At 43.5% G+C, this 25966-nt stretch overlaps 2 protein-coding genes across 3 annotated transcripts in view; one reads left to right on the forward strand and one right to left on the reverse strand.

Annotated features, from left to right (window-relative positions):
• The window catches only part of CCHR12.PART0H7orf26 (chromosome chr12.part0 C7orf26 homolog), a 1310154-nt gene that overhangs the window by 64341 nt on the left and 1219847 nt on the right, over positions 1-25966 (forward strand). The window lies entirely within an intron of this gene.
• LOC122816764 (cytochrome b5) overlaps positions 1-25966 on the reverse strand; it is a 487681-nt gene that overhangs the window by 39082 nt on the left and 422633 nt on the right. The gene's annotated exons all lie outside the window — the stretch shown is intronic.

Raw genomic sequence — 25966 nt, forward strand, 5'->3', positions numbered from 1 at the left:
TACAGTATTCAAAATATAGAAAAGTAATACAAAAAATAAAAGCAAACTAACCTTTCCTTCACAGCAAAGTGTAGCAGAGTCTGGATGAGCCTTTCTGGTAAAGATATGGTTCTTTAAGATTGGGTACCAGTGCTGGCGTGGCCAGTCTGGGGCACTCAAGATCATTTTTGGCTTCTCTTGTCTGGCTTTTATGAGCACCTTTGAAAGGAGAGGCAGTGGTGGGGAAAGCGTATACTTGTAGGTTTTTCCAGCTGAATGAAAGGGCATCCACTTTCCATGCTTGTGGGTGGTAAGTCCTTGTGCAGAATTTCTGTAGCTGGCAATTCATTGGGGATACAAACAGATCTATGTCCGGGCTCCATCATTTTTGTGCTATCATCCTGAACATTTGTGGATGTAATTTCCACTCGTGTGGATCCATGATGTTTCTGCTTAAGTCATCTGCCAGAGTGTTTTTCTCTCCTGGCAGGAATTGTGCTTGCAGATGAACTTGATAAGTTAGAGCTGTGCTCCACAAGGTCATGGCTTGTCTGCAGAGGGGATATGAATGAGTGCCCCCTTGCTTGTTTATGTACCACATTACTGTGGTGTTGTCTGTCTTTAATAGTAGTTGTCCTGGATGCAGAAGGTCCTTGAAAGCTATAAGGGCATTTTGTACAGCTAGCATCTCTTTTTGAATGATGTGAAAATGCCTTTGTTCTGCGGGCCACTTGCCCTGAATACATTTTCCTGCCATGTGTGCTCCACAGGCGTAATCTGAAGCATCTGTTGTCAGTGTTTGTTTGGCTGTGGGTTGAGTGAAAGGCTGTCCCTTGTTGAGGTGACAGGCTTGGGCACACCATCGAAACTCCTGTTGAAGGCAAGGAATAAGTGGTATTACTGTTTCCAAACTGTGACAGTGTTGAGACCAGACACTCTTTAGGTACCATTGTAGTTTCCTCATATGCAGTCTGGCATATGGAATTAGTAGTATGCAAGACGCCATGTAACCCAAGGCCTGCATAATTTTTCTTGCAGGGAGCTGGGTCTTCATTGTCATCAACTGGAAATATTGAGTCAGTTGTCCTTGCTTGTCTGGCGTGAGATAAGTCATCTGGGCCGTTGTATTTAAGCTGGTACCCAGGAATATTATCTCTTGTGAGGGCACTAGTTTTGACTTATTTTCGTTTACTGTGTACCCTAGGCAAATTAGCAATCTTTTTACAAACGCCAGATGCTTTAGAAGAATGTCTTTGCTCTCTGCTTGAATAAGGCAATCATCCAAGTATGAGTAAATTTGAATTCCTTTTTGTCTGCAAAATGCAATTACTGGTGCCAGGCATTTTATAAAGACCCTGGGTGCAGTAGATAAGCCAAAGGACAGTGCAGAGAATTGGTAATGCATTGAACCTGCTAAAAATCTGAGGTATCTTCTGCAATTTTGTCTGATAGGGACATGCAGGTATGCCGCCTTGAAGTCCAAAGTTACAAGCCAAGCTTTCTTGCCCAGCATGGGAAGAAGCTGCTGTAGTGTCAACATTTTGAATTTTGGAACATCCAGGTAAGTATTTAGAAAAGAAAGATCCAGAATGGGCCTCCGGGCTTTGTCCTTTCTGGGAACCAAAAAGAGTCTTGAGTAAAATCCTTGTCCTTGCTCCTGTGTTGGTACCTTTTGAACAGCTCTCATGTCCATGAGTGCTGTAATTTGTCTTTGAGCCTCAGCCCATTGATTTGGTGGCAGATTTGGCATTCCTTTTAATCTTGGCAGAGTGTGAAAGTGGAACCTGTAACCTTGGGATACAATATTGAGAACCCATTTGTCTTTGGTGATCATATGCCAATTGTGACTGAAAAGTGCCAGTCTTCCCCCCCAAGTGGGCTGCCAAGAGAGAAGTGTTTGACAGCTGTAGTGGGAAGTCATTGGGACTGTTTTTTATAAGGTTGAGGCCTGTCTTCCCCTTCTTTCTGGGTTGACGCACCCCATTGTCGAGGCCTGTAAGTACCTTGTGGTTGACATCTGCCTCTTGGATGTCTGTATCTGCCCCTTTGAGGTCTGTCTGATACTGGAAAGGACCAATTTTTTTGTCGGCCAATTTCTGCTAAATCGAGGAGGCTGAACCTGTAAGAATTCCTTCACCGTTTGCATAGATTTTGCTTTATCCTCCATTTTCTTTAATACCTCTTTTGCCTTAACTCCAAATAAAACATTCTGCTGCAAAGGTGCATCCAATAGTTTTGCTTTAACATGATCTGGTAAAGTCTGCTCTTTTAACCAAGTATGTCTTCTAATGACAGACCCTGTAACTGCTGCTCTACAGGAGGCTTCTAATGAATCAAAACCACATTGCAAAGTATGTTTTCCCACTTGTTCAGCTGCATGCAATAAATCCTGCATTTCCTTATAGTTAGGAATATCTGAATTTGGAAGCATTTTTTGTTTCAACTGAGACATCAAATATTGCTGATATTTAAGCATGTGAAACTGGCAATTTAAGGCCCTCATTGCTAAAGTTGCAGATGTATATACTTTCTTCCCCCATCTGTCTAATGCTCTTGAATCTCTGTCAGAGGGGACTGGATTTTTTGCTGTAGAGGCCTTTACCCCTCTGGGACCCTGGGAAATAGTTTCAGGGTCAGCAACAGGGCTTTTATAAAGAAATTTGTGAGAGTCAGGGACTCTGTAGTATCGGTCTGGCTTAACTGGAGCAGGAGGTAAAGAATCTGGATTTAAACTAGATTCGGAGTACACATCACCCACAATATCTAACATTGGCGGAATGGCTAGGGGTCTGTGTTGAGGTAATAAAAGGAAATCTCTGAGCCTTTTCTTGGATTCTGAATAATCCTGGCCCTCCCAATGGAAATGCTCCCTCATGGTATGTAAAGTTTCCCCAAAGGGGTAGTCCTCTGATGGAGAGGCTGAAGGAATTGATTCCTCAGCATCAGAATCCTCATAAGGGGGTAAAGAGTATCCTAGGTCTGAGGATGAATCTGAAGAGATGGACACCTGGTCGGATGAGTCATAGTCTGCATCCTGTCTAGGCCTTTTATCAGGTGGAGGGTGGGATCCCCTGATCAGAGTAATTAGGTCTTCGGCCATTTTGAGCATCTGTTTCTTAGGCATGGAAGCCTGTCCTGGTGAATGTAGAAGCTGTTTCTTAGTTTTTAAAGGGGTTTTAGATTTAGCAGAAGATTATTGGTTAACTGAGTAGGTCTGAAAACACCCTCTGAAGCTGCGGGTTGTTCAGCTACTCGGGATCCCTCTGAAGGGATAGTCTCTGTAGGCCGTAAATCTGGTATATCCGAAGGCCCAGCCATCTCCACGTGGGAGTCAGAGGCGGCTTGTGGTTCCAAAGAAGCGGTCGTCAGGGGCTGCAAAGGCACCTCGCTGAAAACCGGAGAACCAGCGACTGGCCTAGAAGAGGCTTCATCATCAGTTCTGGGCCTCGGATGCCTGTCCTTGTCTTTGCGCTTTTTGTGAATTCCGGTCGTCGGTTTTTCCGACGGCATGGTACAATTGAATTTTCTGCCAAAATAATGTCGGGCAAAATCAAACCAACGTTTAATAGTGCGCTTGTTAAACCTAGCACAAAACCGACAACCTGTGACGTCGTGGTCTGGGCCTAGGCATGGGATACAATAAGAATGGAAATCCTTATGAGGTATTTGCTTCCCACAAGAAATACAATTATTAACTTTTACTGGCATCGGTCTGAGGCAAGAAAAAGTTTCCCCAATGGGGCACTTAGCTTTGTAGAAGACTTCGGTTCTGGATTCGGAATGAAAATCTCAGGAGTCGGCCGACCGGCACTTGCGAACTGCTTTTGCTTTGGGCACCACACGGCAAGAAAGACTGAAAAAAATGGCGTCGGCTGCATCTTATATACCCCTGGCGCACTGACGTCAGGGAAGAAGCGACAGCAACCGATGCCAGACCAAGACTTTGGAACTCGGGCTGACTGAGGGACCGCCTGACGGCAGGATAACCGAAGTGTAATGACTGCAGCAGTGTAACACGATGAACATTCATTGTTTCCAGGCTGTGACAATGTTGACTCCATAAACTTTTTAGGTACCATTGAAGTTTCCTCATATGCAGTCTCGCATATGGAATTAGTAGAACGCAGGAAGCCATGAACCCCAAAGCCTGCAGAATTGGTCTTGCAGACAACTGGGTTTTTGTTGCCATTTGTTTGAAGTATTTTGTCAATTGCATTTGTTTGTCTGGAGTGAGGTAAGCCATCTGGGCAGTTGTATTCAAGCTTGCACCCAGGAATGTAATTATTTGAGAGGGTACCAGTTGTGATTTTTCATTTATGGTGTACCCTAGGCATGCTAGAAGCCTTTTTACAAACACCAGATGTTGAAGAAGAGTGCCCTAGTCCTCTGCCTGAATGAGACAATTGTCCAGATAAGGATAAGTTTGAATGTTTCTTTGTCTGCAGAATGCAATTACTGGTGCCAGGCACTTTGTAAAGACCCTGGGCGCAGTAGATAAGCCAAAGAGCAGTGCAGAGAATTGGTAATGCAAAAAACCTGCTTTGAAGCGGATGTATCTTCTGCAGGATTCCCTTATTGGGATATGCAGGTATGCCTCTTAAGTCTAGAGTTACTAACCAAGCATTCCTGCCTTGCATAGGCAGTAGCTGTTGTAAAGTCAGCATTTTGAATTTTGGAATGTCCAGGGACCTGTTCAGAATCGATAAATCCAGTATTGGACACCATGAATGGTCTTTTCTGGGTACCAGGAAAAGTCTTGAATAAAATCCTTGTCCTTTTTCCTTTTCTGGTACCGGCTGAATGGCCCCCATATCCATGAGGGCCATGACTTGTTTCTAGGCCTCTGCCCACTGGTTTTGTGGCAGATCTGGCCATCCGTTTGGAATTAACAAAGTATGGAAATAAAATCTGTACCCCTGGGATACTATGTTTAATACCCACTTGCCCTGGGTAATTAACTGCCAATTTTGAGCATGAAGTGCTAGTTTTCCCCCCAAGGGGGCTGCCAAAAGATAAGTGCTTGGAGATGGTAGAAGAAAGTCATTGAGACTGCTTACTGTAGGATTTGTTTCCTCCAGATTTGGAAGTGGAGGCACTCCATTGCTTTGACCTGTAAGAACCCTGGAGCCTTTTGAGCGCCTGGGTTTGCCCTGAGTGGCTCTGTTGGGCACAGGAAAGGACCAATTTTTAGTAGGCCAGTGCCTACTGAACCTGGGTGGCTGCACTTGCAAGAAATCTTTTACAGTTTGCATGAATTTAGCTTTGTCTTCCATTTTCTTTAAAACCTCTTCTACCTTATTACCAAACAGAGTATCATGCTGCAAAGGGGCATCCAACAATTTAGCTTTAACATGATCAGGCAGATTTTACTCCTTGAGCCAGGCATGCCTTCTAATCACAGATCCAGTAACGGCGGCCCTACAAGAGGCCTCCAAGGAATCAAAACCACATTGTAAAGTATGCTTTCCAACCTGTTCTGCTGAATGCAATAAATCCTGTAACTTTTCCACACAATCAGAAATCAACATCATTTTCTGTTTCAGTAAGCCCATAACATGCTGCTGATATTTAAGCATATGAAACTGGCAGTTTAAAGCCCTGATTGCCAAGGTTGCAGACGGATAAACCTTCTTACCCCATCTATCCAGCACCCTGGAATCTCTATCAGAAGGGGTAGGATTTTTGGCTGTAGAAGTCTTAACACCCTTGGGACCCTGAGAAATAGTCTCAGGATCAGCAGAAGGATTTTTGAAAAGAAATTTGTGGGAGTCAGGAACCCTGTAATATCCATCTGGCTTACTAGGAGCCGGAGGCAGGGAATCAGGAGCCACGCTTGATTCCGAGAACACATCAACAATGTCTAATACAGGAGGTATTGCCAAAGGCCTATGCTGAGGAAGAAGAAGGAAATCCCTAAGCCTCTTTTTTGATTTGATTCAGAGAAGTCCTGATTCTCCCAGTGAAAATGTTCCCTTAAAGTTTGCACAAAGTCTCTCCAAAAGAGTAATCCTCAGGAGGAGATGCAGATGGGATGGATTCCTCTGCATCAGAATCCTCATAGGGTGGAACAGAAAATTCCAGATCAGAAGAGGGATCAGAAGAAATGGAAACCTGATCTGAAGATTCATAATCAGTGCCTTGCCTAGGCCTCTTAGCAGGGGGGGGGGGGGGGGTTGGGAACCCCTGATCAAGGTAATTAACTCCTCAGCCATTTTGATCATTTGTTTTTTAGGCATAGGGGCCTGAGTACGTGGCTCATGCATTGTTTTTTTAGACACAGACGTTGTTTTTGACCTTGTTTTTGTTGCTGGCGTCAGTTTAATGTAAAAATGTTGAGGCCTGAAAACACCCTCAGAAGCCGGTGCCTGCTCAGCGGCTCCGGACCCATCCAAGTGAGAGGCATACGTGGGTTCAATACTTTGGGAATCTCGCGGCATACCGGACTCTGAATGGGTCTCGGTAGAGGCCTGCAACTCAAAGGTAGCGGGTATCAGGGGCTGCGAAAGTGCCTCACTGAGTACCGGCGAACCAGCGACTGGCTTAGGAGAAGCTTTGTCATCGGTTTTGGACCTAGGCGGCCTGGCTCTGTCTTTTTCCTTGCGTTTTTTGTGAACTCCGGTAGTCGGATTGCTAACCGACAACATTTCAGGGTAGTTAAATCTTGAACCAAAATATTTAGAAGCAAAAATATATAGACGCTTAATAGTGCATTGGTTAAATTTAGCACAAAACTGACAACAAGGCACATTGTGATCAGGGCCTAGGCAAGGAATACAGTACAAATGAAAATCCTTATGAGGTATTTGCTTCCCACAAGTAATGCAATTATTAACTTTTACTGACATCGGTAAGGAGCAAGAAAAAGTTTCCCCAACGGGCTACTTAGCTTTAGTTTGAAGACTTCTGTTCTGAAACTTGAATACGAAAATTTCAGGAGTTGGTCGACCGGCACTTGCGAACTGCTTCTGGTTCGGGCACTGCCCGGCAAGAAAGACAGATTAAAATGGCGTCGGCTGCATGTTTTATACCCCTGACGACCTGACGCCATGGAAGAGGAGACAGCAACCGACGCAGGACCCAAGACTTTGTTATTCAGGCCGACTGAGGGCAACCTGCCAGCAGATTACCCAAATGTAATGACTGCAACAGTGATACATGAACATCGGAGCTAGACACTTTGTGAACACTCCTGGTTGTTGTTGTTGTGTCTTTCGGCTTTTCCCGGTTAGGGGTCGCCACAGCGGAACTCCGGTCCGCTAATGATTGGCAGTAGATTGCGGTGGATAACCCAAAGGGTAAGGCACAAAACTGATAATGTGATCCACACACACACAATCTTAAGAAATATCTGAAGTCCAGATAAACAGGGATGTGATGAAAAGTATCTTTTAAGTTTAGTGTTACAAGGAAACTTGGAAGAAGAAGAGGCAAGAGGTTGTGAAGTGACATTTTGAATTTGGGCACCATCATAAAAAGGTTTAGTAAATAAAGATCCAGAACTGGTCTCCCAACATTTTCTTTCTTTAGCACTAGGAACATCCTTGAATAAAAAACATTCCCCACCTAGGAAGGAGGAACTGGTTCTATCACTCCTTGGAACAGTGTGTGATGAAAAAGTGGTGTAAACAAAAGAGTCTGCTCTGGAGTAAGAGGAATGACCCCATGGAAAGGAGGAGTGTCCTCCTACTGCCATCAGTAACCTTGATGAATGACTTTCGAAACCAGTTTGTCTGAAACTATTTGTTGCCAAACAGAAAACTGGAGATTCAGACTTTCTGAAAGAAACAATGGGGGGGCAACATATCTTGAACAGTCATTCACACGTACTGGACACTCCTTGGTTTTGGAAGGTTCAAGACTTCTTTTTGGAACCTCTTTGCTATTTCTCTGTAAATATCTGTTTACCTGTATTTTGTTGAGACTGTTTATCCTGCTTTTTACCAAAACTGGATGAGAAGATAGAAAATCTCTTGGAAAATTTGGAAAAGAAGGGTTGAAAATCTTGAGAGTCTAACCTCTGCAGCAGAGGAGCCAAATAGTAAATCTCTACCAAAGGGTGAATTTAAAATGTTATGTTTATCTGGGAGGTTCTGAGACTGCAAACATGCAAAACTCCTCAAAACCATACCAGCGGCCATAGCCCTGGAAGTAGTATCAACATTCATACACACACATTGTAAACAATAGTGTGACCTGTGCAATAAAAGAAACAAAGTTATTTAAAGCAGATTTTTCCACACAAGAAGAAACTGCAGATAAAACATTCCCCATACTTTCACAATTAGAGCAAACCTTTAACATATGAACCTGACGATTCAAAATTCTGAAAATCAAAGTTGCAGAAGTATACACTTTCTTCCCATACTCATCAATAATTTTCCCATCCTTATCAGAAGAAGTAGGATTGGAACTGACTAAGTGCTCAGCAGCAGTGGAACCAACTTGAGCTACAGCTGCAAAGTCAGGTTTGGGAATAATGTACAAACATTTTAAAATACTGAGGAACTTTATACATTCTTGTTGCCTTTTTAGGGACATCTGGCTGAATATCAGTGAAATTGTAGGCAGTAATATACACATTCTCTAAAACAGACAGAACAGCAGATGTATGATCTGGAAACTTTTTGTGCAACAACTCAGTGTTTTCTGAGGGAGTGAGAAACCTCAATTTTCTCGCACTGAAAACAGTGGCACATTCTAGTACGGAAACTAAGCTCTCTTCCAAGTTTGAACCAGAAATCCGAGTAAAAAAGACAATGCATCCCGGATTCCTTCCTGTTCAGATTCAGAATATTTAATCTCTTCAGGAAAGAGTTATCCCTCTTTCTTTTACCAGAAACTACAAAAAGGATCAACAGTCTGAATTAAACCATGAACCAGACCAGTAAACCACTCCTTTCTAAAGAAAATTGAGAAGGAGTATATACATGCTTGGTTTTCAGTTTCTTTTTTGACAGGAAAAATGGGGCCAAAAGTGTTACTAATGACAGTGAAGCTTCCTAAGGGATGGGTACAGCATTCTGATGCAACAGGGTAACCTTCCCTACTTCTTCTTCCAGGACTGACCTTGTCCAATGAGGGGAACCCACCAGCCACAGTGGACATGGCTAACCCTGGTCCATGGTAGCTGTAGGTACTATACCTAAGAGATCCGAGGTAAACGATGAAGGGTCTGAGGTACAACAAATGGCTACAGCTGAGTCACCCACCTGCAGCAAAGAAACTGCTATCCTGCTGTGGCAGCAAAAACTGTTTGCTCATTTTTTTTCTTTTTGTAGCTGGAAGAAGGACCATAGTCAAGGTGAAAATAGTGCCTCCTTCCGGGGGAAGGCAAGCAGCAAATGCTAGTAAACACCATCTGTCTACAAAAGTTACTTTTTTGAAATAAACACACAATAAAACACTACATTAGCCCCTCTAAAGTAAAATAAAAACAATCTGGCCACAGAAAATTGTTTTCATTTACTTTATACCACTTTTAAACTGACAGGAAAAAGGAGTGCTCCATTTGAAAGAGTGTTACAGCCTCATAACAGTCCCTTAAAACACAACACTCCTAGCTTTAAAATAACTTTCCTGAAGAGGAAAGTGATAAAACAGTAACACAAATAAGAAAATTGAATTTTATTTTTCCCCAAAGGGAACTTACCTGTTCAGCAAAGGAACAGCACAAGTCGACCATCTACTCTTGCCTTTTAGTCACCTCAGCTCGGTTTGTCTGACAGTTTAGGTGTGTGAAAGGTGCTCTGAATCTTAGGAAGCTGTCCAAGCTGTTCTATCCTTGCCAGGATATAACCCATAAAGCTAAGGCTACTACAGCAGTTTTTTATAGCACAAACACCATTTTTTTCTATTTGTTACCTAATGTACAAAATGAATGAACCCGTCTACATAAAGAACACAGATATTTGTTGGCACAGCCATTGTACAGCAACTCAAAACTCAACGTATCTATTTCAAAACTTATACTGGGCTAGTGTAATAGGCTAGCTTTGTTTTTCCATTGCACTTTACAGATGACTTGTATGCTTTTGTGTCCCGTTAAGTGGCCACCTGCTGCATATTTCAAAAACTTTTGTTATTCACATTTACCACATTAATATACCTCATTCCAATTAACAAGGAATTAAAAATGAAAAGCATAAATTAATACAGAAGTCCAGGGGTGACAAAAAGAATAGTTATTTCTAACACACAGAGCAGTTGTGTAAGTAATGTACCACAACAGATGGTCTAATAGGTCACTGATGCAGTACTCATTACTCCTGGGACTTTACCACTAAGTGTTTCATCCATCTGGCCATTCTTCAAGAGTTCAGGTTCCCTTCTCCAACATGGCATACACCCATCCATAGGCAGGTGAGAGCATGGTGACATAAGAGGAGCATATGGCTGTGCCAATTCCAGATCTTTTTTGCTCCCTAACACTAGCAGGCTCCTTGTCTGCAATTTAAGTAATATGCTCCCTGAACAAGTAATATAAAACTGACAGGTCCCAGTCACAGCCTAGGTAAAGGGATTAGATAAAAGAGAGGATGTTACCTTTAAATAAATGTCTATTTAGGTTCATAAAATCACAAATCTTTATTACTTCATGTAGGTGATAAAAGAAGGAGAGGATATAAGCAAATGGAAGGAAATAGGGGCCCCTCTCCAGCCTAAGAAATAAGGAGGAAGAGCCACAGTAGGAATGGGGAGAGGGAACTGGTACTGCAACAGTGATCTATTTGAACAGCTACTACGATGCTACCTATACAATGGTCTTCATTAGATAACTGCTGCATTACTCATTGCTTCTGGGACAACTCAGATCTTAGGCAGGCTGGGTGGTGGAAGAAGCTTGCATGGCATCACAAAATATGCCTTGAAAGACAGCCTTGGCAAAACTTGCTCTAGCCCTAGAATATGCATCCAACTTATAGTGTTTGGTGAAGGTGCTGACAGAATACCAGGTGGCTGCCTCTAGGACACAGTTAGCATCCACTACTTGCATAAAGGCCATTGTGGAGGCTATTGCTTTAGTAGGGTGAGGGGAAGCAGTTGGAGAAGAAGTGAATGCAATGGCAGTACCACATGGAAATTGTTTGCTTTCCCAATGTCTGCCCTTTTTTCAGCAAAGGAGACAAAACTGGCCTGTTCTCTTTTATGAAGTCCCTGGTACTATCCAGGTTAAACTTGAGCTATGTATGTATGTACATCTAGGAAGTGCAGAATCACCCCCATGTAGTTCTGGAAACAGGGCAAAATATTTCTGCCAGAAGTGATGGCTAAAGGAAGGGCTGTTTTCTAGGAAATTATTTTCAAGGGGTGCTAATTGCTGGTTCAAAAACTGGTCTGTATAAGCTTTTCCAACACACATATAAGGCCTGAGGGGAGTAACTTTGTTTTAAATTATAGAAGACTACACAGAGTGGATACCAAAGGAGGTAGGCTAAAATTGCTGAGAGGTGCACCTTAAGTTCAGGCTTATGTAGGTCACTTGGATATTTTAGGACTGGGGCTATTCTCATTCTCCTGTGGTCCTGAAATCTCTTCTGGCACAAGGATGAGAACTTTTTCCACTTGGAGACATAGGACCTTCTTGTGGTACGGCTTTTCTATTCTTTAAAATTGAGAATGTTTTCAATGTAATCAAAATAACATAAAAAGAAGTTATGCCTAACCATAATGTTCAATCTGTGTTGTAGATCTTTATTCATTCATTACGTTTAGGACTTTGGTTCAGTCCTCAAGAACTGACATGGCCATTACCAAGCTCATGCCAGCCAAAAACTCTCAGCTAAAACCTACCCATAATGCCCCTCTCATAGTCTCTTCAGATCGAGTTTGCCCGCTCCTATAATACAGAAGTAATAAAAAAGACAGTAGGAGGCTCTGTCTGAGCAAATACCTTAACTAAGGAAATCCTGAAGTCCACCAGAAGCCCAGGCAGGGGGAAGGAGGGCGTGAAGTAATGAATGAATAAAGATTTACAACACAGATGAAATGTTATGGTAAGACATAACTTCTTTATCTGATGTTGTAAATCTTTATCCATTCCTTACTGTTAGAATGGTGTCCCCCCAGCTACTAGAGTCCTGGGTGGCCCTAAGGAAGGATATTTCTGAGCACCATAGAACCTAAAGATGCTCATCCCTGGAGGTCAAATCCAATTTGTAATGAGTGATAAAGGTATGAGGTCTTGCCCAAGTGGCCGTTGTGCAGATATCATCCACAGAGGCTCTGGAATGAAAAGCCACCGAAGTAGCCATCGATCCAGTCGAATGAGCCTTTATTCTGGAAGGTAAAGACACTATTCTGATGGTAGATGAAGGTAATAGCGTTTCTAAGCCAAGAAGATAAAGTCATTTTGGAGACAGGCCTACCCAATCTGGGTCCTGCAAAGGCCACAAACAACTGATCTGTTTTTCTGAAAGATTTAGTTCTGTCCAAGTAAAAACTAAGTTGCCTATGAACATCAAGGGTATGCAAAAGATATTTCCCTCTATTTGAATGCTAGAAAACTAGCAGGTCAACCGACTGGTTAATTGAAAACCCAGAAATGATCTTGGGCAAAAATGATGGGTCAGTACGGAGGGACACTCTTTCCCTATGAAAAATCAAGTAAGGTCTCTTGACACTCAAGGTCTGCAACTCAGACACTCTTCTCGCCATGGTAAGGGCTACTAGGAGTAGAGTCCTCCAAGACAGAAATTTCATATCACATGAATTAGAAGATTCGAAAGGAGGGCCTGTTAACGACTGAATCACCAAAGTCAAGTCCCAAGGCTCTAAGGGGGGCTTGACAGGAGGTTTAACATGTAATACTCTTTCAAGGTTTTGCACAGACGGTGTGACATAACAGAAGAATTATCAAATCCATTGTGAAAATTTGTGATAGCCGATAAATGTACAGTAATGGTCAATGCTGAAGCTCCTGCATGTAATAGGTTAGTCAGGTATTGTAGGATCTTCTGAATTGGCATGGAAAAAGGGTCTATATCATGATCTTTGGCCCATGTAGAGAACCTAGCCCACTTACTGGAATACATTTTCCTGGTGGAAGGTTTGTGTGAAGCCAGAAGAATCTCATGGACAGGAGATGAAATATCAGGTAGCCTAGCAATCATCGGAAGTGGAGAAACCAAGCTGTGAGCTTGAGGCTGTGAAGATTGGGGTGAATCAGTCCCAAACTGTGAGATAGCAGACCTTGGGATTGATCCAGGATCTACGGGCTGTGAATCAGATGAGGCCATAGGAAAGAGAACTAGACTTAATGGGCCAATAAGGGACAATGAGGATTACTTTGCTTCTCAACCTTTCAGCTTTCTGGAGGAATTTCAGGATGAGGAGAAATGGTGGAAAGGCATACCCGGGGGCCAATTGTGCGTCACAGCATCCCTCAGCGACTCCCCCTGAGGTGGGTTCAGGGCAAAGAAGCTTCTGCATTTGTTGCTTAGAGGGGAAGCAAACAGGTTGCAGCAAGGCATGTCTCAACGGTGGAAGATCTGATCGGCTATTATAGGACTGAGGGACCACTCGTGAGGTATCAGGATGCTCCTGCTCAGGTTGTCCGCAATAAGGTTGGAATTCCCAGGAATGTACATTGCTATAAGAAAGCGGTTGGAAGCCATCACCCAGTGCCAAATTTTCATGGCTTCCTGATACAGGGGATAAGACCTAGTTTCGCCTTGTTTGTTGATATACCAAACGACTGACATGTTTTCCGATTGAAATGCAATGGTCCTGGAAGGAAGGGATGTGTGGAACGCATGCAACGCTAAGAGAACTGCCCTCAATTCCTGGTCATTTATGTGCAAATTGGCCTCCATGGGGGACCAGGTGCCTTGGATTGTCTTTCTCTGGAAATGCCCCACCCCACCGTAGCAGGGAACAGTCTGTGGTCACCTTGGCCCTAGGCTGAGGAAGGCAGAACAGTCGACACCAAAGCTTTGATTCTGGCTTCATTCACCAAAACATTTCTTTCTTGCAAAGATTTGTAAGGCATATCATGTAGTCGAGTGGATGGGTTAAGATTGACCATTGTGATGAAAGGAGCCACTGTACTAGTCTCATGTGCAACCTCACCAGTGGAACTAAGGTAATGGTTGCTGCCATAGATCCCAATAGCTGTAGTACAAGGCATGCTGGTACAAAAGTCTGTTGGAGGAGGACTTGAATCTGGCTTCTTATTTTTGAGAGGAGGAAGTGAAGCTTGACAGGATGCTGCATCGAAGATCGCTCTAATAAATTCCAGTGTTTTTGTTGGGTACATTTGAAATTTCTCCATGTTGATCGTGATCCCTATGCGAAGAGCAAGGCCTTGAGTGTAAGAGAGGGTGTGAATGAAAAGATTCCTGGTCGTAGCGGTAAGGAGCAATCATCTAGATACGGAAACACCTGGAATCCTTGTAGTCAGAGAGGATCTACTACGACTGCCATACATTTGGTGAACACTCTGGGGGCTGTCGACAGACCGAATGGCAGTACCCTGAACTGGCAGTGATTGGCTCCCAGCCTGAAGCAGAGAAATCTCCGGGAGCGTTTGTCCATCTTTATGTGGTAATGCGCATCCTGGAGATCTACAGAGCACATCTAGTTGTCCTTCCCTAGGAAGGGGAGGATGGACTGTACCGTGACCATCCGGAATTTTTGAGGTTTTATGAATTTGTTTAGTAAGCTGAGGTCCAGGATTGGCCTCCAGTGCGTCTTTTATGGCACTAAAAAGAACCTCAAGTAAAAAAACGGATCCTCTCTGGTCTGGTGGGACTGGCTGGATGACTTTTTCTTAGCAGCTTTTAGTTTTCTAAAGTTGCTACCTCCCACTGACTGGGTGAAACATCGGGAATTTTGACGGGTCTGGGAGCAAGTTCGAATGGGATATTATAGCCTCTAGATATTACTCTCTGCACCCATGCAGCTGTAGTTATGAGTTGCCAGGCTTGTAAGGTGCAGGGAAAATAGATCCCAGACTGCTTCCAGAGGAAAGCAATCGGGCCACTGCTCAGGAGTGCTGGTAGGGTCAGCCGGAGAAGGAATCTCTAGCTCCCTGATTGTGCGGACACCCTCTGCCCCGAAAGGGACGTCTTCTGGATGAGTTGCCCCCTCTGCCCCAGGGGGGTTGCTCACCACAACTGTCACGAAAAGATCCTTGGAACTTCTTGAACCACATTTTTCCTCCCCTCTGGTTCCTGGAATAGGATCTCTGGAGGGTGGAAAAACATATGCCCACAGCAGACAAGGTCTTTCCATCTTTCTCACTTCGTGATAGTGTGTCTCTTACTTTGGGACCAAAAAGGAAAGATTCATCAACAGGCATGTTGGCAAAAAAAGATTTAAAGGGGTCTGCGAAATCACAGAAATACATCCAAGCATGCCATCTCATGACAATGCCTGATGCGGCTGCTCGAGCTGACCCTCAGTGGTCTGAGAGATCAAGCACATCAAGGAATTTGAGATAGATTCCAGGGTAGCCAGCTACGAGGCGACAGTGTCATGCACCTCGTCAGGCAGTACCCCGCGAAAGAGGCAGACATTTCTGAAATTAGGTCTCTTTGGAGGAGAGTAAATTGTGCAGGGTAGTTCAGCGGATCAAATGGCAAAGGTCACTGAAGCATAGGTTCGCTTCCCCCATCTATCCCTAGCCTGAAACTCCCTGTTCGGGGGATGAACAGTGGAACTATCTTCTACCAGTTCCCTTTTGGTGGCTGCTGCCATGACCATGAAATCAACTGCCAACTGCTTGGACCAATTGGGCTGGTCTTCGGGGTGGATAAAATTTGTCTGGCCTCCGGGGGACAGGTTCTATGTTGTCTGGGACCTTCCAGGCAGCATGATCAGTTTAACAAGCTCATCTGCAGGTGAGGTTACCCAGGAAGTAGACGGCTTCACACGGAAGGCCTGCAAGAACACAGATTCCTCCGAAGAAGGGTTAGAGGACTTCCAGTTTCCCCTCTGCTTGAGGATCTTGAGAATGTCTCCAAATGAGATGTCTTCCAGGGGAGACCATGGGGACCCTTCTCCCTCATCGCAATCTGTGTCGTCAGTGATAGGTTCTTCCGGGGAATCAAGGTGCTTCCTCTTGCACCATTTCTTCTGGGGTGGCTCCCCAGTGGGATCTTCTGAGGAGGACTCCGGAGAAAAGGTTCCCTTCAAGGAAAGGTCTTGCGGCTGCAGTGCTTGGGATCCCAGAGTAGGGGGTTGGGCCAGCTGCATGCTAGAGGGGGGGTTCTGGTGTCAATGCCATTGGTGCTGACTGCGAGCCTGTTGAGGCAAGGACCCTCTCCATCACCTGGAAAGCAGGCCCACCCGAGGAGGGATGGGAGCCTGGAACCGAGAAGGACAACCTCGGAACTGGGGTCACACCCCATCCTAAGGGGCCCACCTCCAGGTGAGGAGCTCCAAGAGGACCGGTAGCTGCCGGTGGAGCCATGGCCATACAGTGCCAATGAAAAAAATAGGCGTCGAACTAGGAACCACGGTGCTGACAGCCCAATCACTGCTCCGAGAGTGCAATAGTTCCAACAGAGCCGTTGTGCCAAGAGTAATCAGAGCCGACAAGGGAACGTCCGCAGTTGGAGCAGAGACGGTATACACTGGGGTGGTCATTGGTACCGAAGTCTCTGGGACCTGGGAAGAGGCCAGAGGAGGATATACTGGTGAATATGCCATGAAAGCTTCCCTTCTAAGATGAAAGGAAGACCTAGCAGAGGTGGGCAATCCTCTAGCTGCCAGAAGCTGGTCCACAACCCTCACTACATCTTGTTCTGAAAATCTCCTGGCGGATCTGAAGGAGGCTGCCGAAGGAGAATCAGGTCTCTCGAGAAAGGACTAAATTGATGTCCCAAGAAAGGGTCATAAGTGGGAAAATATCTGGTTCTAGGAAGGTGTTCAACCTTCAGAACCGACAGAGTCATTGTCTGTGGAACCATACAAGACATTGGCACCGTGGCCGGGGATGGTGCCAATGTGGGTACAGTAGTCAAAGCTGGTGTCAAGACCAAGGATGGCACTGAGGAGGATGGTGCCGAAGCTGGTACAGTAATAGGAGTCAAAATCAGGGGAGGCACAGAGGTAGATCCCGGTGCTGAAGTGGTCTGCTCCAAAAGCGCGGCAGAAGCTCGGTGTCAACTAGGTTCTGAGGAGGATGGAGATGTAGGAACCGAGTGGCTCCATTTTTCTTTATGTTTTTTAGTCTTAGGAGGTGGTGAGACCTCCGTCCCACAGAGAGCCTCCAAGAAGGGAGTTTTCATCATACCCTTCAAAATCAACTTGTTCTTATGCACAGTCAAAGTCTGATTGCTGAAGCTGGAACAGATATCACATGAAGCATTAATGTGGTCAACGCCCAACCAATAAATGCACCGAGCATGACTATCTGAGTTAGTCATCTTACGCCTGCACTTATCACACTGTTTAAAACCCAACTTAGCTTTTTCAGACATAATGAAAAACACTACACTAGTCCTAGTGACAAGAAAAATATCCAAAACAACAGTAAAATTAAAGAGAAGAGGGTTTTTTTTTTTTTTTTTTTTTAACATCCAGATAGAAAGGGGAAGAGTACCAACAATGGTACTTAGAAATACCACTAGTGGTAGGAAAGAGGGCCTACCAAAGGGTAGGGGAGAGGGATAGTACCAACGATGGTATAAAAGAAACTACCAAAGTTAGAGGGTAGAAAAAAGATAAGTAATAAGTTTATAGACGAAAGGTGAAAATTAATGAAAACAGACTAAAAGTGAAGGTAGTGATAGAAATTAGCACAAAAAAATCACTACACTTCGCTTGAGAGACAAGGCTTGGCAAGTCTGACTAGGAACGTGGCAAAGTAGATCTGAAGAGACTATGAGAGGAACATTATGGGTAGGTCTTAGCGGAGAGTTTTTGGCTGGCCGTGTCGGTTCCGAGGACGGAACCGAAGTCCTAACAGTAATGAATGAATAAAGATTTACATCAGATTTATTATTATCCCCTAAGCTGTCAGCCACAGGCACTGCATTTTGGGAAGGAAGGGACCGCTTTTCTCCAGAGACAGTAGGTCCATCACATCAGGGAGTGCCTGGTGGTGTCCCTCTGCTGTCTCCATTTGCAGTGATAAGTAAGGTTGTCTCAACCAGAAGGGAGTCGGGAGCATCATCTCTGGTTTCTTCCTCTTTACTTTCTAGAGTAATCTTGGGATCAAGGTAAGAGGAATGAAGATATACAAAAAGCTCCCTCTCAAAGTTATAGAAAAGGCATTCACTGCCCAAGTCTCCTTGCATGGGTTCCTGGGACAAAATAGTCTCACCTGTCTGTTTTCCTTGCAGGCAAAGAGCTCAGTCTGTGGTACACCCCCATCTGTGGACTTGTTGTAGGAAGACTTCCCTGTGTAAAATAAATAGTTGGAGTCTGCCTTGATTCTGCTTAGATTGTCTGGCACTGGATTGAGTTCTGAGAGATTTGCACTGCTTGCAGATTCATGATGTGTGGGATGCAACTTCCCAACGTATCACTGCTAATCTCCCCAGTTGGTAAGACTGCATCACCCTCTCAGACTGATGACATACCACATCACTGTAGTATTGCCTGTCAACATGACAGGCTTCTCCTGTCCAAAGAAGGCTCATTGCCTTCATTTCCTGAATGTGAAACCACATTCTTTTTTACAGTAATGTGTTTCTTCCTCTCCTGCAAATCCCACATTCCCTGTACTTTGATGTCCTGTTAGTAGAATCTCCAAGCAAAACCAAAGGCATTTGTGAAAACAGAATATTTGGGGGATTCCACAGTAAAGGGCACACTCACATTTTGTTTTATCTGGTTTACCCACCAGAGTACTTCCCTCTTGAATGAGCGAATGTGGATTTTTTTTTCCCAAAGGGTGAGAGTGTTTATTAATCACACCTGTCACAGTAACACTGCATTTTCAGCACAAACAGCTTGGTTAGAGGAAACATCATTATGGTGGAGATCATGAATTTAAGGGCTCTCAGGAACTCCCATGCACTGAATTGGGTCTTGGCTGCCAATTTCTGGAAATAAGCTTGATAAATGTCCACCTTCTTTGATGGAAGGAAGACAACCTCTATGGAGGCGTCCAAAAGGGACTGAAAAAAAATCTACCCTCTGTGAGAGCACCAGAGATTACATTTTCAGGTTTGAGATAAAGCCCACATCCTGAAAAAGCCACTTAGTGAAGTCTAGGGTGGCCAGTACCTACTGAGTGGAGCTACCCTGGGTCAGACAACTGTTCATATGATGGCAGATGTGATTAACTTTTAACATGCAGAAGCCAACTGCTGGTGCAAAGCATTTGGTGAAGACCTTTGGCGCTATGGACACCCCAAATGGTAATAAGGAAAACAGATTATGACATTCTCCAGCTGAGAACCTGATGAAGTGTCAGTGGGTCCCATGTACGGGGATGTGTAGATAGGCATCCTTGAGGTCCAGAGTGACCACATATGCCTTGGGTACACTAAGGGCAATAGTGCCAACAGAATGAGTATTTTGAATTTCAGGACCTCCAGATGCTCTCTTTAAAGTACCACAAAAAAACTTTGAATAAAACCCCTTGCCTAGCTGGGAGGGAGGCATCCCCTCGATGAACCTTTGATACAGATCTGATACAATTGGTGAAATAAGATACTCTTAACCCATTACAGTTTTGTGGGATCCCTCTGGGATGTGGACAGGAGTCCCACTGGAGTTTGTAACCTCCTTTTATAATCTTTCTGTAGCAATGTTACCCAAGCGTGAAGGCAAGCAAATAAGTTTCTTGCTATTCTTTGTAATAAGGGACTGGGTGACAGAAGTGAAGGAGATTGGGACAAAATTAAGGGCCTGCAGGTCTTTAAGCAAGCCTCTGGCCAAATTAAACTAATCATCTGGGCTACATTCTTTGTTGGATGGGGTGCTAAGGGAGGACAGATACTTTTTTTTCCCTTTCTTCTATTTCCTGGGATGTAGACTTGAAAGAACTGGGTGGCCAACCTGGGCAGCTGGACCTCCACACCATAACCTTCTTTCTTTGCATACAAACATAAGGTGGACAACTCTCTCTCCTTTTAAAATAATAACATGGGGTTCTTTCCTGCTGGTCTTGGATTGAGTGACAGGGAAGGCCTTGTGGTCTGCACTGGTGTGATCTGATGTGTTTCTGGTCCTCTGCAACAGCAGCCAAGGGGAAACAGAAGTATGAATAGCCATGATGTGAATTCTGGTGAAGGAGTAACTGAATCCAGGATCAAAAAGCTCCAAAAGGCAGGAAAAGCCTGAGGAGACAGGAGTCGCTTAAGGAGTCTACGCCATTGTTAGTTACTCAGACAGAAAAACAGGTCCACTTAAGAGGTAAATTTTCTTAGCAGGAAAGTCTCGCATAAGAAAAATAATGAAGGTAACTATCCACCAAGGGATCATCAGTCTACTATTAATATTGTCACGTTTGCTTCCCCTCCACACAAATATTCGGATTCATATGCTTCAATTATGAAAACATCTTTGCTATCTTCTTAGCTAGTTTAGACAAATACTTCATAATCATGGTTTAAAATTGAAAGGGTCTATATGAAATGGACCTGAAGGTCTTTACCCTCTTTGGGGAATAGAGCTACCAAAGTTTTCTTCCAAGATGCTGGCATACACCCCCCTCCCTTTTTAAATATTGTTACACAAAACCTTCCAGATTGCTATCACCGTCTTCCCTCGTAACTTCCAAACTTCCTCAGGAATACTGTCTGTTCCTGGAGACTTCCTGTTGATTGATTACACATCACTATTTTTATCTCAGCTCTTCCGGTCTTAGCTATTAATTGCTGAGCCTCATGCCTTTAACTTTGGCAAAATTAAGTTGTCATAAATATTTCCATTTATGCCTTTTCTTGGTTTCCACTTTCTACTGCTTTACAATGTTTATAAAATGTTCGAAATATTTCTATCTAGATAGGCTGTATGATTATTTTGGTTGACAGGTTCCCAAAGTTTGGCAACAACCTTTTTTACTTTTTGTTGCCTAAGGTACTGTGTTAGAAGTTTCTGTTGTCTGGAATTTATATTAAAACAACTGCTTAACAGCAACCTTTCTAAACTCATGCATGTTATACAAATAACTCTCTTATTTTCCCCGTTAGCACTTTTCAGTTGCTACTCTTCTTGTTCTGTGAAATTCCCCTTATTCAAAAACACTTTAACTTTCCTTTCTTAACCCCTCTACATAATTCCCACTGCATATCCCCAGTATTTTTAAACTCCATTTTTCATTTTATCCCACTCACTAAATATCCCTTCTGAAGAATTTGCTATCTTCCCTAATACTTCTTGACTCTTTTCTACTACCCATTCCTTAAATTCCACCATTTTTAACATACAAATAGAAAACATCCAGTGTGTCATTTTTACTTCACTACCATGCATCTTTATTTCATTTTTTATTGATGCATGATCTGCAATAGTTACTGGATGTGTTTCAAAGTTTTCAATTTAATACAGACATTTCTGTGAAATAATTTCTATCTAGGCTAACCCAATTATTGTACTTTGGACAATAATATGTAAATTTTGCCTGGGATCAATTCACGTCTTCTATACTATACATTCTCAGGTATATTTGTTTTAGAAATCTCCCCTCTTCTGTTATATTTTCCCTTTTAGTCCACTCAAGACATCCTCACTACTGCAAATCAGGTTCCAGTCCCCACCCATAAATAATATTCAATGCTGGAAACTTATTTCCTCCCAAAATTCTCAATCTCCATAACAGCAGTTTCAGATGGAATATAAATGCATGCTACTGCAATCTATCCCAGCCAATAACCACTTATTACCACAAAACTACCATTATTGTCCTCTTTTCCCTCTTCTATCACTGCTGGATCCTCTCTAATAATCATCATTATCCTTGTGTTGTCAAATTTGTATGCTCATTTCTATTCAAATGTGTGCCCAGCAACATTACTATTTGTACCCTACACTTTTGAATACGATTCAATACTCTTTTTGTCTATACTTGTAAGGCTATTTTCACAGTCTGTGATAACATGGACAGAGTAGCCCTTATGACAGAAAGCTATTTCTCCCACTTATATGTGACAGCCCTTCATACACACATTGTTTGGCAGGCTGGTCTCTTATGTAGTTGATTGTTGTTTTAATCTCCTTAAACCCATGTCACATTTTGAGGACTTATTGTTTCAATGAAAACACGAGTAAAAAAGTAAATACATTTTCAGAATACCTGTTCCTTTTTAACTTAGAGCAAACACATACAACTACGAACTTTTTTGGAAGCATGTTGACATCTTGGCACCTTCCCCTCATGAAGTTAAAAAATTCCTTAACTGTTTCACTAAAAGCTCTTTTTTTAAAACTGTGAGTGAATCTTTTTTTTTTTTTTTTTTGGGGGGGGGGGGAGCAAACCAACTTGCAACCCCCCCCAAATCTTAAATATAACTACTCAGAGGTTGCACAACACTCACTGCTGACAAAAGTGCTTTTGGCAAAAATTGTTTGCTAAAACGGCAGTTGCTGAAAATGCTGTTGCTCTGCCAACAGGCTCCCTATATTTTCAACAAATAGCCTTCCAGAGAAAAACAACTGGTCCAAATTGACAGCAGCATCTACAGGCATTACCTAATTTAAAATTAAGGTTCCTTATGATAAAGCGCACGCTGCAGCCTATGTTCTCGCTTACCACCAATACATATTTGTCTCATCTCTGGTCCTCTCCAGATGTGAAAATCACAAGGCATTCCTCAGTTATGTTCATAATCTCAAAAGCACAACACAGCAATACGCTGAGCTGATTATGAGTAACTTTACCTGCCCTGAGGCTGAAGACATTGCAAATCTACTGGCCGATAAATTTAGCTGTAGCTTTACCCCCTCACTCCCCCCATCTGTCCCTCAAAGACATACTCAAAACTGGCTGCTAGACTACCTACGGACCTACAAAAATAGTCTGTATGCTTTCAGTAAACATTCTGACAACAACATTTTTAGGCATTCTCAAAGGCAGCTGAAAATCCAAAGATTCCTTATTGCTTTTAATGGATAAAAAAAAAGTACAGTTGTGAACACTTACCATAAATGTAGATGTTCGAGTGTATTCACTGTTGCAGTCATCACATTTGGGTTATCTGCCTAAAAGTAGCCTTCAGCCGGCCTGAATACCAGAGTAGTCAGATTTCTGCATCGGATGCTGTCTCTTCTTCCATGACGTCAGGGGCATAAAACATACAGCCAATGCCATTACATCGGTTTTTCTTGCCCCAGATGTCAGGTGCCCCCACAACAGGAAGCAACTGTATGGTATGGTACACCCCCATCAAAAAGCAAATACACCAGAAAAAATAAATATACCAAACAAGAACAGCCAAGAGAAGTCAGGGGGCTGGAGGTTGGGTAAAGTACAGTTGTGTACCTACCATAAATGTAGATGTTAGAGTGTATTCACTGTTGCAGTCATTACACTTGGGTTATCCTGCTGGCAGGCTACCCGCAGTCGGCCAGAATTCCAAAGTCCTGGTTCAGCGTCGGTTGCTGTCGCCTCTTCCCTGACATCAGTGTGCCAGGGGTATAAAAGATGCAGTCAACGCCATTTTCTTCAGTTTTTCTTGCCCCAGCTGTCAGGTGCCCCCAAAAGGGTAGGCTAAAAATTCTGCCAATAAAAATGCATGCACTAACATAATCATTACCTTCATCTACAAGCAAATACACCACATCGGTTGTATAGAATAGAGAAGTACAGATAAGTCCCAGCAATGAAAGGGGGATGGTGGGAGGGTAACCTGGACTGCAACAGTGAATACACTCGAACATCTACATTTATGGTAGGTAAACAACTGTACTATGTTCATCATGTTTCACTGTTGCAGTCATTACACTTAGGTTGAATCCCAAAGCTGAGGTAGGGCGGCTGGGTCTAAATAGGATTAGGAGTAGCTACAAGGCCCTGCAGAACTGCAGTGGCGAAGCCTGCTCTGGATTTAGAGTAAAGAGGTAAGTGATAATGCTTGGTAAAGGTGTGCACTGAACTCCAAGTTGCAGCCTCCAAAATTTCCTTGGTTGGTACTCCTCTTTGAAAGGCTGCTGAAGTGGCTGCTGCCCTGGTAGAATGTGGCCTAATATTTTTAGGCACTGACATTCCATGCTGTGCATAGCAGAAACAAATACAGTGTCCTATCCACTTTGAAATAGTCTGCTTTGAGATAGCCTTTCCTTGTGATCCTGCAGCATATGCTACAAACAGTTGCTCAGTTTTTCTGAAGGCTTTTGTTTTGTCCAAGTAGAAGCGTAGCTGCCTGTGTATGTCCAAAGAGTGCAGAAATGTTTCCCCTTTATTCTGGGGATTTGGATAAAATGTTGGCAAATGAATGGTTTGGTTAAGAGCCACACTGGATACTACCTTTGGCATAAAAGTTGGGTTTGTCCTTAGAGAAACCCTGTCTGGATGGAAAATGATAAAAGGTTCCACTGCCATTAATGCCTGTAGCTCTGAGACTCTTCTTGCTGAAGTTATTGCTAGGAGCAGAGCAGTTTTTCATGATAAGAATTTTATATCAGCTGTATTGGCTGGGTCAAAAGTAGGCAATGTGAGCTTTTCCAAGACAAAGTTGAGGTCCCAAGTAGGTATCGGTGCTCTCCTTGGGGGTCTTCTGTTTTTTTGCCCCTCTGAGGTACTGCCTTAGTAGTGGATGAGAGAAAATAGGCGGTTCAGTATTGTAATGAGCTGAAATGGAAGAGGCATGGATCTTAATTGATGAAAAGGATAGGCCTTTGTCCAGCATCTCAGTTAGGTATTGTAAAATCTGAGGAATATTTGGAACAAGTGGTTCTAGGTCTTGTGCTTGGTTCCACGCACAGAATCTCTTCCATTTTTCTGCATAAGATTTCCTGGTGCTGAGCCTCCTGGCTTCCAAAATGACATCCATAACAGCTTTAGAGAGAGGTGTGGTCTGAGTGGCTATATTATCTGCCATGCAGCCAGATTTAAGGCTTTGAGTTGGCTGTGCAGGATCTGATTGTTTTGTTGAGTCAGAAGATGGGGAATTTGAGGTAAAGTCCAAACTGGGCCTTGAGCCAAGTTCCTTAAGATTGGGTACCAGTGCTGGCATAGCCAGTCTGGGGCAATCAGAATCATTTTTGGCTTCTCTTGTCTGACTTTTAGGAGCACCTTGGGATGGAGAGGCAGTGGTGGAAAGGCATAAACTGTTAGGGTTTTCCAGCTGAATGATAGAGTATCCACTTTCCATGTTTGTGAGTGAGAAGTCCTTGTGCAGAAACACTGTAATTGGCAGTTGGGAGGGGAGGCAAAAAGATCTATGTCTGGGCATCCCCATTTCCTTGTTATCATGCTGAAGACCTGTGGATTTAGCTTCCACTCGTGAGGATCCATGAGGTTTCTGCTTAGTTCGTCTGCCAGAGTATTTTTCTTTCCTGGCAGGAATTGTGCCTGCAGATGAACTTGATAGGTCAGTGCTGTGTTCCACAAAGTCTTGGCTTGCCTGCAGAGGGGGTAGGAATATGTTCCCCCTTGCTTGTTTATGTACCACATAACTGTGGTGTTGTCCTTCTTTAGTAATAGTGGTCCTGGATGTAGTAGGTCCTTGAAGGCTGTCAGGGCATTCTGTACAGCTAGCATCTCTTTTTGATTGACGTGAAGATGCATTTGGTCCCTGGGCCACTTGTCCTGAATACATTTTCCTGCCATGTGTGCCCCCCAGGCATAATCTGATGCATCTGTTGTTAGTGTCTGCCTGGCTGTGGGTAAAGTGAAAGGCTGTCCCTTGTTGTGGTGACATGCCAGTGCCCACCATCGAAACTCCTGTTGTAGGCAGGGAATAAGAGTTATTATTGCTTCCAGGCTGTAACAATGTTGAGTCCAAACACTTTTTAGATACCATTGTAGCTTCCTCATATGCAGTCTTGAATATGGAATTAGCAGGATGCAGGATGCCATGAAGCCCAAAGCCTGCATAATTTTTCTTGCAGGTAGCTGGGTCTTTGTTGCCATCATTTGAAAGTAATGAGT

Source organism: Protopterus annectens, chromosome 12.part0 (assembly GCF_019279795.1).
Source record: "Protopterus annectens isolate FY-2018-M chromosome 12.part0, PAN1.0, whole genome shotgun sequence".
Lineage (NCBI taxonomy): Eukaryota > Metazoa > Chordata > Ceratodontiformes > Protopteridae > Protopterus > Protopterus annectens.